This window comes from Eptatretus burgeri, chromosome 4 (genome assembly GCF_056783735.1).
Source record: "Eptatretus burgeri isolate ZD-2024b chromosome 4, Ebu_testis_v1, whole genome shotgun sequence".
NCBI classification, from domain to species: domain Eukaryota; kingdom Metazoa; phylum Chordata; class Myxini; order Myxiniformes; family Myxinidae; genus Eptatretus; species Eptatretus burgeri.
The window spans coordinates 42,165,860-42,180,856 of record NC_140964.1 but is presented as its reverse complement, the minus strand read 5'-3'; the positions used below and the strand labels follow the sequence as shown (position 1 = coordinate 42,180,856).

Genomic DNA, 14,997 nt, shown 5'->3' with positions numbered 1-14,997 from the left:
AGCCCACCACCGTAACCATTAAGCCAACACCAGGTACATGCAGCTGATTGGAGGGTCAACAATAGGAATAGTAACACCTCTGACATCCAACTAAACAGCTGGTGGGTCAGCCTGGTACAGCCGCTCAAAGTAACCAGCCGAGCGGGCCTTCACTTTGGACTCCTCTGTCATGCAAGCAAAAAGAAATATAGAAACACGGAAGCAATTACAAAACCCAGCCATCTCGCGCTGACGCACGGCGGATTGGGTAGCAAGGACTATTTGGACTTATGACTTTGCCTTTTGACAATTTGACCAAATTTGTCTTCTCCATATCCTCAACTAAAAGTCTGTTGAAAATCTGATGACAAAAGCTCAAATGACAAGAGTTATGGCCTAGAGACATGTGCGGGCACACACACACACACACACACACACACACACACACACACACACACACACACACACACACACACACACACACACACACACACACACTTGCAAAACCCCATTCTCCCACCTCACGGGAGGATGGGCTTAAGAAAGGAGGAGATGCAATCAAAGGGAATGATGAAAGAGGGCGCCAGGGACGTGTCCAACCTATTATATCTGGATGAACAGCCTGAGAGGTTTCCAACATTGAAAAATCCAGGCTCACTACTCACCTCGACTCATTTGTTCCTCTTTTCTCTCATCTGTGGAACCAACTTCCCCAGTCTGTTCATTCCATTTTTTCCCCTCCAGGGTTTCAAGACACCTTTTCACTTCCTCAGGTCCCATGATCTCTTATACCCCCCCCAAATGACCCCATTCTCAAGCACTCTCTTTCTCCAGGTTATTGTGATTTTTTTTCCACCACTATGTCACCATTTATTGTTTGTTAGTTGTTGGTTGTTTTGTTCATTTTCTGTTTCATCCCCACTTTCCCCTTCCTCTTCTTAATCTCACTCTCAGTTATACTCTGCTGTCGGTGTTTCTGTTTCCCCCTTTCCATTTTGTTCCCTTCCATTCTGCTGTCGCTTTTCCACGAGCCTCGATCATGTCTACCAAAAAATAAGAAGGATAAAATACATTTCTGGCCATTTTCTGGAAGTTTGCACAAATGGAGATTAAAGGGATTCCATTCGCAATACAGTAATCCATCCATCCATTGGGACCATACTCTGTGCAAAGTGTTGGTGCTGCTGAAGCAGTCTCCTTGGCAATTGACCACAATCCTGGACGGGTCGCCACTCCGACACAGGATACCAGCATGCTGGCACTCATTTTGCCGACCTCGGAAGGACAACAAGCAGGGTCAACCCCACCTGGTATTAATTCAACAGTTGAGTGGGATTTGGAACTCAGGATCCTAGGATCCCAAGCCCACCACCCTGACCATGAAGCCAACACCAGGCATACTCCAGTAATGGCTGCTGAAGATCATTGCTGTGTCGACACTTTGACATTTTGATTCTAAATAAACAGCATGACAGAAAAAAACTGATTAATTGATCGACAAAGACATTGTCAAGGTGTGACAGTTATGATTAATAAAATGGATTGTCCTGTCTTTCATTGTACATTCTTGCAATGCATTTAAATGTTTATCAGTGAGATCTAGGTAATTCCTGCATGAACAATACTTAAAAGATGCTTTGTCATACTTTAAATAAAAATAACAAATAGTGTAAAACATGTTAGTTTAGCGATGCCAAATGCAATTATGAGGAATGAATAATTTCATCTGCTGTTTCATTATGAAAACTTATCTTCAGGATAATCTCATGGTGACCACTCAAACATCTTGCTACCCAACTAATCAAAAGGTTAACAAGTGGTTCGTATCTGTCTAAAATTCAGAGCTAATGGGTGGGTCAACACATCTTTTGGGTCATGTGATGAACAAGTCACGTGATCCCTTTTCTCACCAGCTCTTTAATTACAACTGACTTTGGACCTATTGCCATCAAATTATAATGGATGTGTCAAGTGGGTACCCTTGTGGTGTTATCCAAAGTCAACAGCTGACCTGTTTGCCCGTGATTTCCCCCTGGTGGCTTTGAGAGTTTAAAGGACTGAGGTTTCTGGATAGGAAAGATCCATTTGAGATAATCCTCAGCAACAATCCACCAGATTATATCGTGTTCAATATTGAGAATACAAGAGTGCATCAACATAAGTAATTTATAATACTAGATACTTTCAAGGTATTATTCAGTATTTACTTAGTACAAGCATGATAAAATCATTTGTACAATGGCTATGAGGCTCATGTCGATGGAGCTTGTATACATGCATTGTATGCAGAACAAGGACAGTAGGTCACACGAGTGTACTTTCACATGAATTACAAGGACATCAGTAGACAAAACACAAATCAGCAGAGTGTATATGCGATTTGACCTTGGGATCCCTGCATTATGGGCTGAGCTTTCAAAATCGAGATTGTAATGGTTATTCTGGTTGAGTGTGCTGCTCCGGAGGGCTGAGCAACAGGTGAAGGCAACTGGTGGAACCAAATCCCGATGGAGCAACCCATTATTCTGGTGATGCCTAATTGAAGAGAGGGGATTACCTGGGAAGTCGAGGTGCACAGGTGTTAATGAACAAGTATGCAAGCCGTGTTACAAACAAAAATACTTTGCACTTTAAATTCCAGGTACAATGAGAAATGAAGGAGGACATCAAAATCACATTCAACTAACAGTATAAAGTACTGTACTGTCATGAGTTTCAGATTAACTATCACGCATGAGACACATTCAAATGTTTCTCGGAATGTTATTATAATCGTCTAAAATATGCCAAGGTTTTTATTCTTAATTTTCAGTCAATCAGTATTGATGATTCGGAAGATATAATATATATATATATATATATATATATATATATATATATATATATATATATATATATATATATATATATATATATATATATATATATATATTGTTGCGGATTCGCGCCCGCCGGCGTGCTGACGGCCACGTAACTCGAATCGCGGCACGTCGCCCACCGGACGGACAATCCAGTCGTGACCCTCTCGGACTAACGCCGGGAACCAGTCACGGGTGGACCTTTCGGTCTCACCGTGATCGAGCCAATCAGCCCCCGCGTGGGATAGGGTTGCTCGCCAAATTCGACCTACCTAAGTACCCACGCGGAGGGTAGACCGGGCGATCGCACCTCGCCGCAGGTCGACTTCGGACACGGGCCACTTAAGCGACCCGTTCCGTACTATCAGAATAACCGAGCGGTGTTATCGTCGACCTCGACGGTTCGATTAATTATCGGGCGTATTCAGCCCACTACCAACCCTTTACGTGAAGCAAGATGAGGATTCAATGAAGGAAATGACGAAGCGAAGCGGGAAACAGTTCAACACAAAGCACATTTATTCGCGGCACACGGGAAGCACACATATTCAATTCCACCAAAAGCACACAGAAAAGAAAAACACGATTCAATTTACACAAAAAAGCAAATGCGACAATGCAGATCTAATACCGATTACACGAGCACACGGCAACACTTATACAATTTTACTTCACAGACGGCGCCGACAACACATACCCAAAACCAAGGAAAGAATAGCCTCAAGGATGAGGCGGCCCTGAGGCCGAGACCGGGTCGGGCCTACCCGTCTGGTGATGAGACGCGGAGCGGCGATGGTGCCTCAACTCCGCGGGCCTCGCGGGCAGTGTCTGGTAGGGGGTGGGAAAGGGGCCCCCCTTGGTCGCACTATCTCAGCGCGGGGGGAAACAGGAGGGGGTTGCTGATGCTCGGGGTGTAGAGGATTTTTATTGCCCCGCAACGAGCGTCTCCACCTCGGCCAGGTCACGCTGTCGGCCTCCCTGGGGTGCAGCTCCCTGCACGACGCGAGCACCCCCTCGTCTGCCCTCGCCGCCTCTCCACAGCTCCGTCCCCTCCGTTCCGACTCCAACGCACACGACGACCAGCTCCTTCTTGCCAACTCCACCGCCCGCGAAGTCTTGACTCTGTTCCCTCTCGACTCTCCTACTCTCCTACACTACGAACACGGTCCTTTTATCAGCCCCGTAGCTTCGCCCTCTCATCTTTGACCCCCTCCCTTCGACCTTTCACCTCGCTCCCCATTGGCCCGAGAAAAAGTGGGCGTGAATGCTTTTTGATCCATAAATTTGCATATATCGATCGCCCTCCAACGCCCTGGGGCGGGGCCAGTCGCCCCTCGCTCACCGATTGGACGGCAAAAAGTGGGCGTGTGTCGTTTTTGATCCGTTTTTGAAGCACAAAATCCGTGATTTTGTACACGCTGTTCGGCGCGCGCCCTGCACGAGTCCAACACCGGTACCCACAGGCGGCGCAAGAACGGTGGCGATGCGACGGTTGCGAGGTGTGACGTGAAGGTCGTGGCGGTTGTGGTGAAGCGGTGGTTGGTGGTGGTAACAATGGCGGTTGGTCCAAATTAAAGATAGTAAAAGAAAAACGGCTATCCTGAAGAGTCGCAGCACGCATAAATGACATGTATTCCCACTAGACAACGGGTTTGGGCCTAACTACACATGTACTTACCGAGATACCTCACCTAAGGGACCTGAATGGTGGTTTGCGAATTTGGTAACCACAACACTACCCCCTCCCCTTTTTACAGACTCGTCCCGAGTCGTCAAATTTTCGTGTGCCATCATGTGTAGTTTTCCCCTAGTACATTTTACCTACGGATCCCTGAGTGCGACATTCATGGTATTCGTGTCCCCAAAATAAATAACCTGAGGGCTGCGTAACTATCTAAACAAACTCACTCACACGGACGACTGAAATAAAATTGCCGGCGCTAAGACAAACATGCCGGGGGCGCACTCATATTTACAGTACATCTTAACCTTAACTTACAAATTTTACACTAAACCATGGCCCAGGATCATTGAACTCTGCAAAAAGAAAGCAGTTAGCAGGGAGCCAGGCTGCCCACAAGCAGTCTCTGGCTCAAACAATGCAGGTGACAGGGAACGTGGCTGGCTGCTCACACGCAGTCCAAGGCCTTCCCTTTTTAACTGAACGCAGTGAACCACAACGGTGCATGGGCTGCACAAACGCAGTCTCCGTGCCAGCTCAAGTGGCACACGCAATGAACACAACGGATAGATGGATGGACACAAACATGGTGCACGGGCCGCCACTGCAGGCCCGTGTTGTAGCTGCCAACGGGGCAGTTCTCACAGCTTGCAAACTGTTGCCTTGACCCTGGCGCACATGGCAATGAACAGGGGGGGGGGGGCAAAGCAAAAATTGAACGGGGCTGGTGAACAGGGGCAGTGGGCATGGCATGGCAAAGGCAGCAGGCAAACACAGCCCGCAGAAGAAGGCCGCTGCAGGCAAACACAGCCGGCAGATGAACTGGCCGGCACAGGCCTTGAAGAAAAAACAGCCAGCCGGCAGATGAAGTGGGCTGGCACAGGCCTTGCAGCACAGCAGCTGCAGACGATCCAGCCGGCACAGGCCTCGCAGCAAAACAACAGCTGCCGATGAAGTTGGCCGGCACAGGCCTTGAAGAAAAACAGCCAGCCGATGAAGCTGGCCAGCCTTTGCCGTTCAGTGGAGGTTGGTGGAGGGAGTGCGGTGGTGCTGGCCACTCGGAAGGCGGGCTCGGACCTACCTACCTGTCTCCCTCCCAACCTATCGCCTTTGCCTGTCACTGTACATACCCACTCCCTTAATTTGTCAAACCCCAATTTAGCCCCGACTTAATTTTTTTATTTTTACTTTTACTTCCCCACTATAAATCGTCCCCTAACCCCCTTTATCGTCCTTGTTCGGCTAACCTATCCTGTCACCTAGCCTACTCCCAACCCCTACGTTCCCTTCCCGGAGGGGAATAAGGGAGAGCTCGCGTCCTGTGTCGAGGCCCAACGAAGCCTCAGAATGGCCTCCCCAGAGTTCAGCGATCTATAACCAAAGTGGGTCCAGCGGCCCACAACGAGAGCGAGGGGATGGATGGTGCGGAGGGGTACATCTCCTAATCTACCCTATCCATTTAACTGTTAAACTACCCCGGGGCTTTCAACAAGCGCCTCGCGCTTAAACTATTGGTTCTAACAACCCAGATTCCCGTCGCCTGTGTTGGTGTCCTCACAATTTCGGGCCTCGCCCCCCAATTTTCTCTCCGTGCCCTCACACGGTCTCATGGCTGGGACACGTGGCTCCCTTTGGCAGGCACGACCCTCTGCCGAATCTCCCGCTATGGCACCCCCGGGCACTACACTGCCTCCGAGCCTACCAGCTCCCTAACACCGGGGAGTGCCCCCCATGGCACCTCCCCTGAAACGCACACGTGGCAGGCTGGCTTCCCAGGCCCCTTTCCGAGGGTCACCCATGCCCACAACACTGCCCACGCGGCTAATGGCGCCCGGGCCCCCGCACCAAGCAGGCGCACCCGTGCCCACTACTCTATCCCGGCCCCCCATGGGCCCTTGGCCTACCACGGCCGACTAGCCTGGTGCCCGGGGTACCCACTCAGCGATACTCACCTTTCGCAGCCACGCTCCCAAGCCCGTCAACAGGGCTCCTGCACCCCTCCAAATGGGTCTCGAGCCTACTTTCCCACCAACAGCAAAACGACCTCCATTTTTCAATTTGACTAACCCAGCTAACTCACTTTACTCTGACCCCGGGGTCCCTTGGGCGGGAGTCACTCCTCCCCCCAATCACTCATCGCACCATGCATTCCCCATTCGCTCCACTCACACAGACCCGCTGGCCTCACTCACTCAACAAGTACTCACCTCACAACTCACCAACAACTCTTCAACACACACACCGCTGAACTCTGCCATCCTTCTAACTACATCCCCTAACTAACTCGTGCTCCCACGTCGTCCCTTAAACTAGTAGCACGTTCCTTTTAACCTACGTAGCTAAGCTACGTCCCCTCTACACATCCAAAGTCTGTCTCTGTCCCCAAATGTCCCAAAAATCAATTTATTTCCCAACCTAAATCTGGCTACAATCCCTCTAACTAATCCATTCCACGGACTCCATGAGGACTTACCCCTGCCCCATGAAGTCGGTCTAACTAAGCTAACCCTTCCCCCTAACTAGTTTCCATCCTGTGCCCAGGTAAGGGGGTCTTTCACCCCTTGCCCAGGAATCCTGTGCACCCGAAAGTGAGGCTTGCTTTTTTTTTTTTTTTCCATGCGCAGCACCTGCGCGGCAACTCAGAGCTCGCGCACTTTGCACCTGCCCGTGACGTCATGCAGCTGCACGTGTTCCTCGTCCCTCCTTGGACGGTACCATCCGGCAGAGATACCCCTCCTGCCGGATTCCAACCACACGTGCAGCCATGACGTCACCGTGCGCATAAAAAAAAAACACAAGCCCCACGTCTCGAGGGGTTCCCCACGCGAACACGTGTGCTTTGCCCGTTGGAGCTCAACACACACGATCGCGTGGAGAACCCGTCCGGTCCAAATCCGTAGTCCTGCCTAAACTTTGTCCGTCCGCGGGATCGGCAAATCCACCGCTGGCGTTTCCGGACCGGGACTTCACTCTCGCAAGCGAGCACGTGGTGATCTCGTGCGTTGCACAGCACGAACCTCGTGCTCGCGGCTGGGTGAACCCGGCACGGTCCCCGAAACAACTACAGCCGCTACTCGGCTTTCGTTCCTCTGTCGTCGTCTCCGTCTCCATTCCACACACGCATACCTGCGTGTTACGACGCACACAGTCCACACCATTAAACTCACACCGGGAGACGCGGCTGCGTGCTCCCGCATGCCAACCGACATCTCCCTCACATACCGCTCTCTCACACACACGGTCTCCCTTGCATACGGCCGTTCACCCACGCGTGCCTCACTACTCACACAAACCATACTACTTACACACGCGGGGGCACTCACCCGCGGTGCCTCATCCACACTCCGTGCCTCACTCACACACGCGGGGGCACTCACCCGCGGTTCCTCACTCATACTGGCCGTTTCATCCACACACACGGCCTCACTCACACACGGTGCCTCACCCACACACGGCGTGCTGGGAAGCACGTACTCTGGCACCATCGCCACCACACCACTCACACACGGGGTCGCTTCCACACACGGGGACGCACTCACACCTTGCACCACACACACAGGGACAACCACACTGGGGATTCGTGTCCCCACAAGGGTCTCCGGGGCCTCTATACCCCCAAGCTCTCCGTGCACCCGTCCACAGCACCCGTCCCCTCAACCTCGCGAAGCACGACCGAACTCACCTGGTCGTGACTCGCCTCAAGGGGGCAGACTCCCTCCCCTCGTTCCTGGAGGAGGCCATCCAGGTGCTCGCACTGGGTCCCCACACGCTCCGCGAGCTCACCCCCATTATCCTCCACTACCTCCGTGTGTGTGTGCGTGTCACTAACCTTGTCCAATTCACCCTCTATCTCCCGTGTCTCTATACATTTATAAGTTTCTGTTGTCGTCACCTCGTGTCTCGTCTCACACGTTTTGGTCTCCCCATTTAATTTTTCCCTTTTGGTCACCGTCGATTCCTCTGTCACGACCCTTGCCCAACACGCCCCCCGAATTATTTTTTCACCCGCCTCCACCGCGGGCCTGTCAGCCGTTGCACCCCCTTCCAGCTCGTTTGCTCCCACACGTGGAGTCGCCATTCCCAGCTCCCTGGTCACGGCCTTCATGCCCGCCTGCAGGCATCGGCCCATGTTCTGCGTCTCACCCCGTCGCTCTTTCATTTCTTTTTTCATGTTTGTTTCCATTCCGTTCATTTGTTGTGTATTCGCATCCAATTTTTGTGTATTCGCATCCATCTTTTCGTTCATTTGTTGTGTATTCGCATCCATCCTCGTTTTTACTTCGTCCATTTGCTTGTTCATGTTCGCAATCATCTTCGCTGTCGTTTCCGCATACATTTTTGCCAGCATGGTGAATAGCTGGGTCATGTCGGGTGCGCTTGGGTGAGCCGTTTCGGCAGGGGTCGGGGAAGGGTTTTGGTGGAGAGGGGGAGGGGAGGTGTCATACACCGCGGCCGCTGCCGCACCCATTTCGGGCTCTGGGTTCAGTTGGGCGAGTCCGTGTTCCTGCACAATCAACATTTCCTGCTCGGAGATTCCATCCTGGACCATGGATCCTACACATTCTACATCCATTTCTAATACCCCCGGCTCCCGCTCGCCTTGAGACGCCATCTTGCTTCTCTTAAAGGGTTAATTTGAATCGCTCGTAATTTGGAGGGAATCGGGGGTCGCTTCTCTCACCCCTGGACCGATTCCCGTGAATTTAGCCGGAGACAGGAGAGCCCGTTTTCCTGTTCTCCGATACCAGTGCCGCGAGGAGGGCGATGAATTTGTATCGCACGACCTGACACCAGTGTTGCGGATTCGCGCCCGCCGGCGTGCTGACGGCCACGTAACTCGAATCGCGGCACGTCGCCCACCGGACGGACAATCCAGTCGTGACCCTCTCGGACTAACGCCGGGAACCAGTCACGGGTGGACCTTTCGGTCTCACCGCGATCGAGCCAATCAGCCCCCGCGTGGGATAGGGTTGCTCGCCAAATTCGACCTACCTAAGTACCCACGCGGAGGGTAGACCGGGCGATCGCACCTCGCCGCAGGTCGACTTCGGACACGGGCCGCTTAAGCGACCCGTTCCGTACTATCAGAATAACCGAGCGGTGTTATCGTCGACCTCGACGGTTCGATTAATTATCGGGCGTATTCAGCCCACTACCAACCCTTTACGTGAAGCAAGATGAGGATTCAATGAAGGATATGACGAAGCGAAGCGGGAAACAGTTCAACACAAAGCACATTTATTCGCGGCACACGGGAAGCACACATATTCAATTCCACCAAAAGCACACAGAAAAGAAAAACACGATTCAATTTACACAAAAAAGCAAATGCGACAATGCAGATCTAATACCGATTACACGAGCACACGGCAACACTTATACAATTTTACTTCACAGACGGCGCCGACAACACATACCCAAAACCAAGGAAAGAATACCCTCAAGGATGAGGCGGCCCTGAGGCCGAGACCGGGTCGGGCCTACCCGTCTGGTGATGAGACGCGGAGCGGCGATGGTGCCTCAACTCCGCGGGCCTCGCGGGCAGTGTCTGGTAGGGGGTGGGAAAGGGGCCCCCCTTGGTCGCACTATCTCAGCGCGGGGGGAAACAGGAGGGGGTTGCTGATGCTCGGGGTGTAGAGGATTTTTATTGCCCCGCAACGAGCGTCTCCACCTCGGCCAGGTCGCGCTGTCGGCCTCCCTGGGGTGCAGCTCCCTGCACGACGCGAGCACCCCCTCGTCTGCCCTCGCCGCCTCTCCACAGCTCCGTCCCCTCCGTTCCGACTCCAACGCACACGACGCCCAGCTCCTTCTTGCCAACTCCACCGCCCGCGAAGTCTTGACTCTCTGTTCCCTCTCGACTCTCCTACTCTCCTACTCTACGAACACGGTCCTTTTATCAGCCCCGTAGCTTCGCCCTCTCATCTTTGACCCCCTCCCTTCGACCTTTCACCTCGCTCCCCATTGGCCCGAGAAAAAGTGGGCGTGAATGCTTTTTGATCCATAAATTTGCATATATCGATCGCCCTCCAACGCCCTGGGGGCGGGGCCAATTCGCCCCTCGCTCACCGATTGGACTGCAAAAAGTGGGCGTGTGTCGTTTTTGATCCGTTTTTGAAGCACAAAATCCGTGATTTTGTACACGCTGTTCGGCGCGCGCCCTGCACGAGTCCAACACCGGTACCCACAGGCGGCGCAAGAACGGTGGCGATGCGACGGTTGCGAGGTGTGACGTGAAGGTCGTGGCGGTTGTGGTGAAGCGGTGGTTGGTGGTGGTAACAATGGCGGTTGGTCCAAATTAAAGATAGTAAAAGAAAAACGGCTATCCTGAAGAGTCGCAGCACGCATAAATGACATGTATTCCCACTAGACAACGGGTTTGGGCCTAACTACACATGTACTTACCGAGATACCTCACCTAAGGGACCTGAATGGTGGTTTGCGAATTTGGTAACCACAACAATATATATATATATATATATATATATATATATATATATATATATATATATATATATATATATATATATATATATATATATATATATACTTGTAGATGAACAGGATAAAACATCATAAATTTTCACTACATGGCCAAAAGTATGTGCACACCTGCTCGTCCAACATCTCATTCCAAAATCATTGGCATTAATATGGAGTAGGTCCCCCTTTTCTGCTATAACAGCCTCCACTCTCCGGGAAGGTTTTCCACTAGATGTTCGAACATTGCTGCGGGGATTTGCTTCCATTCAGCCACAAGACCATTAGTGAGGTTGGGCACTGACGTTGGGCGATTAGGTCTGACTCGCAGTCGGCGTTCCAATTCATCCCAAAGGTGTTCGATGGGGTTGAGATCAGGGCTCTGTGCCGGCCAGTCAAGTTCTTCCACATTGATCTTGACAAACCATTTTTGTATGGAGCTCGCCTTGTGCATGGGGGCATTGTCATGCTGAAACAGGAAAGGGCCTTCCACAAACTGTTGCCACAAAGTTGGAAGCACAGAATCATGTAGAATGTTATTGTATGCTGTAGCATTAAGATTTCCCTTAACTGGAACTAAGGAGCCTAGCCCGAACCATGAAAAACACCCCAGCCCATTATTCCTCCTCCACCAAACTTTATAGTTGGCACTATGTATTTGGGCAGGTGGCGTTCTCCTGACATCCGCCAAACCCAGATTTGTCCGTCAGACTGAAGCGTGATTCATCACTCCAGAGAACCCATTTCCACTGCTCCAGAGTCCAATGGTGGTGAGCTTTACACCACTCCAGCCGACACTTGGCATTGCGCATGGTGATCTTAGGGTCACCCAGATCGCTCAGATGGCAGAGCACTGGTATGCTTTTCCAGAGGAACTGGATTTGATTCTTGGTCTGGGCCTGTAATTTTTCCACAAACACTACATGGCCAAAAGTATGCGGACACCCCTTCTAATTTGTGGATTTGGCTATTTCAGCCACACCCATTGCTGACAGGTGTATAACATCAAGCACACAGCCATGCGATCTCCATAGACAAACATTGTCAATAGAATGGGCTGTAATAAAGAGCTCAGTGACTTTCAACATGGCACCATCATAGGATGCCACCTTTCCAACAAGTCAGTTTGTCAAATATCTGCCCTGCTAGAACTGTTCCGGTCAACTGTAAGTGTGGTTATTGTGAAGTGTAAACGTCTCGGAGCAACAACAGCTCAGCCGCAAAGTGGTAGAGGCTACACAAGCTCACAGAACGGGACCGCTGAAGTGCTGAAGTGCGTAGTGTGGAAAATCGTCTGTCGTCGCTTGCAACACTCACCACTGAGTTCCAAATTGACTCAGGAAGCAACGTCAGCACAAGCACTGTTCGGCGAGAGCTTCATGAAATGGGTCAACTGCACACCCTCTCGAGAGGGTCTTAGTTCCAATGGTTTAATCCCAAGCTGCTCCTATGGTTGGCAGCGAATGCCCCAGAAGGAATTGCATTTCTCAGCTGGTGGGTCACCCAGACCGCTCAGATGGCAGAGCACTGGTATGATTTCCAGAAGACCTGGGTTTGATTTCTGATCTGGGCCTGTAATATATATATATATATATATATATATATATATATATATATATATATATATATATATATATATATATATATATATATATATATATATTTTGAGGGGCAGTCAATAAGTAACCTTAAAATGGTGATTATAAATTCTAGAATGTAATGTGTGTCGTTATAGATGACATATGTTATATCTATGGGTAAGAGTCATGTTTTGCCTGTTTTAGATCTGGCAACATTGCGCGTATGATGTAAATAGAGCAGTTCCAAGATGGCTGCTCCCTTCAAAGCATGCACCAAGAAGGAGCAAAGTTCTGTCATCTGTTTCTTGGGAAGTGAGGGTGTGAATTCCAGTCAAATTCATCACAGAATGAAAATGCAGTATGGTGATGCATGTATATCATTGCAGCAGGTGTATGACTGGGACAGAAAGTTTAAAAGTGGAGTGTCCAGTGCGGCAGACGCTGCTCGCTCTGGCCGGCCTCACACAGCCGACACACCAGAAATGTTTGCAGGAGTCGATCATGTGCAAAGGGAAAACCATCGCATTACGCTGGATGAAGTGGTCTCCGAACTGAACATAAGCCATGGTTCAGCGTACCATATCATTCACAATGTGCTGGGCATCTGCAAAGCGTCTGCGTGGTGGGTGCCTAGACAACTCACACCCGAAGTGAAAGAACTCTACTTTTATACTTCCTGTCCCAGTCGTACACCTGCTGCAGTGATAAACATGTGTCACCATGTTGCATTTTCATTCTGCGATGGATTTCACTGGGATTCACTCCCTCACTTCCCAAGAAACGGATGACAGAATGTTGCTCCTCACTGGAGCATGCTTCTTTGGGAGCCGCCATCTTCAAACTGCTCTAATGATGTCATATGCTCAATGTTGATCTAAAACAGACAAAACATGAACCTTCTAAGACCTTTTGAACACTATCGACCCCTTTTGTTCTTTTGCCCTTCGACCCCATTGGACCCTGCAGACCCATTTAGACCCCTTAAAGACTCTTTCAACACTTTAAACCCGTTAGACCTTTAGATCTTTCGACCCTTTGCATTTATTATACCTTTTAATTCCTTTTTAGACCTTTTAAAAGCCTTTAGATCCATAAGACTCTCTCAGACCCATTTAAAAATCGAAAAAAAAATGCCCTCCAAAATAGTTTTTGACAACCTTTTTCATGCACTGTTTTTCATTGCATCACAAGTTGGAATGATGAATCAAAACTGATATCCCAAAGCAAAAGTGATGTTGAAAAGTGAAACTGAAACTACTGATCTCTGGATCATTGGATGGGAAACCAGAATGAAATGCTGTGAGAAATATTGAATGAAAATTGCCAAAAGCAAAGCTATGGGGAGTATAGAGAGAGTGGGGGGGGCAGGTTGGGGACTGAAGAAGCTATGTGGAGAGCGATAGGTGCCTGTAGGTGGTCAATTGGCATGAAAAGAACTTCAGTGATCTTCGGTCAGGCGGTAGGTCCAAAACGTGCCTGGATCCATTTCCCAACTAATATTCCATAATTCCACTCTCGCCACAAGCATGGATTGGAAGTCTTATCTGGTGAAATTTAATGAGGTTGCCAAGGTGACCGGCTCCACCCACTGCGATATCTGCTCATTCAAATTTTATGCCGAAATCCCATTTCGACGAATACACACTTCCAAAAATTGCTGATTTGAGGTGAGACATCTTCTAACCCATCGGAGATGGGTAGTCGGGTACCCTGCTAGTATTCACCAATTTGAAAATTCTATTGTGGTTTCTTGTAATTTGCATTAATGTAACTGGTATTGATTACTTCAAACGTTTATTATTATTTACTGTACAAAAATCCACAAACTGTTTCCAACATATTTACTTTGTGACAAGTGGATAATCCTTGCACAAGATAATAAATTATGCGAAGCAAAAATGAAACTTTTTCAATTTCATCATCTACATTAATATTTCGGCACACCCCTTTTTTGTTCCACCATCAGATTTTTGTTACTGCATGAAATGAAATAAGCTTTGACATATATAGTAATAATATTATTGTCTTCCTTAAGAGGCTCCTCAAAATTCGTTTTGATGATTATGGAAGTTAAACAGTTCATGTTCATCCGACTTTTTATTATTCCTACTGCACTTCATTAGAACATAGATTGTGGATGGATGCGCAGATCCCAGGAGAACTATAGCTGTACAGAACAATTCATATTATCGATGGATAAAAATGATATTTAATTGATATTACAATAAATTGTTTATTTAAAATATCTTCAAATTTTGTGAGTTTTTAGTTTGTTGTGAAATATGAGGTATTCGGGTCTCCGCATAGTGGCGTACAGGCTTAAGTCGTACTTGTTTCCTACCGTAGAAAATCACAGAACCATCCGATCGACATGCTGTTAACAGTTTCAGAATCAGCTAAATTCTACAACATATGAATATGG

The 14,997-nt window shown here is 49.2% G+C and overlaps 1 protein-coding gene across 1 annotated transcript in view; it reads right to left on the bottom strand.

Moving 5' to 3' along the window:
- Window positions 1-1,524: 1,524 nt before the first annotated feature.
- LOC147027888 (uncharacterized) overlaps window positions 1,525-14,997 on the bottom strand; it is a 53,132-nt gene continuing 39,659 nt past the window's right edge. Inside the window, exon 6 of the transcript XR_015057319.1 lies at window positions 1,525-2,536. The gene's annotated coding sequence lies outside the window, so the exon portion shown is untranslated. The remainder of the gene's footprint in view (window positions 2,537-14,997) is intronic.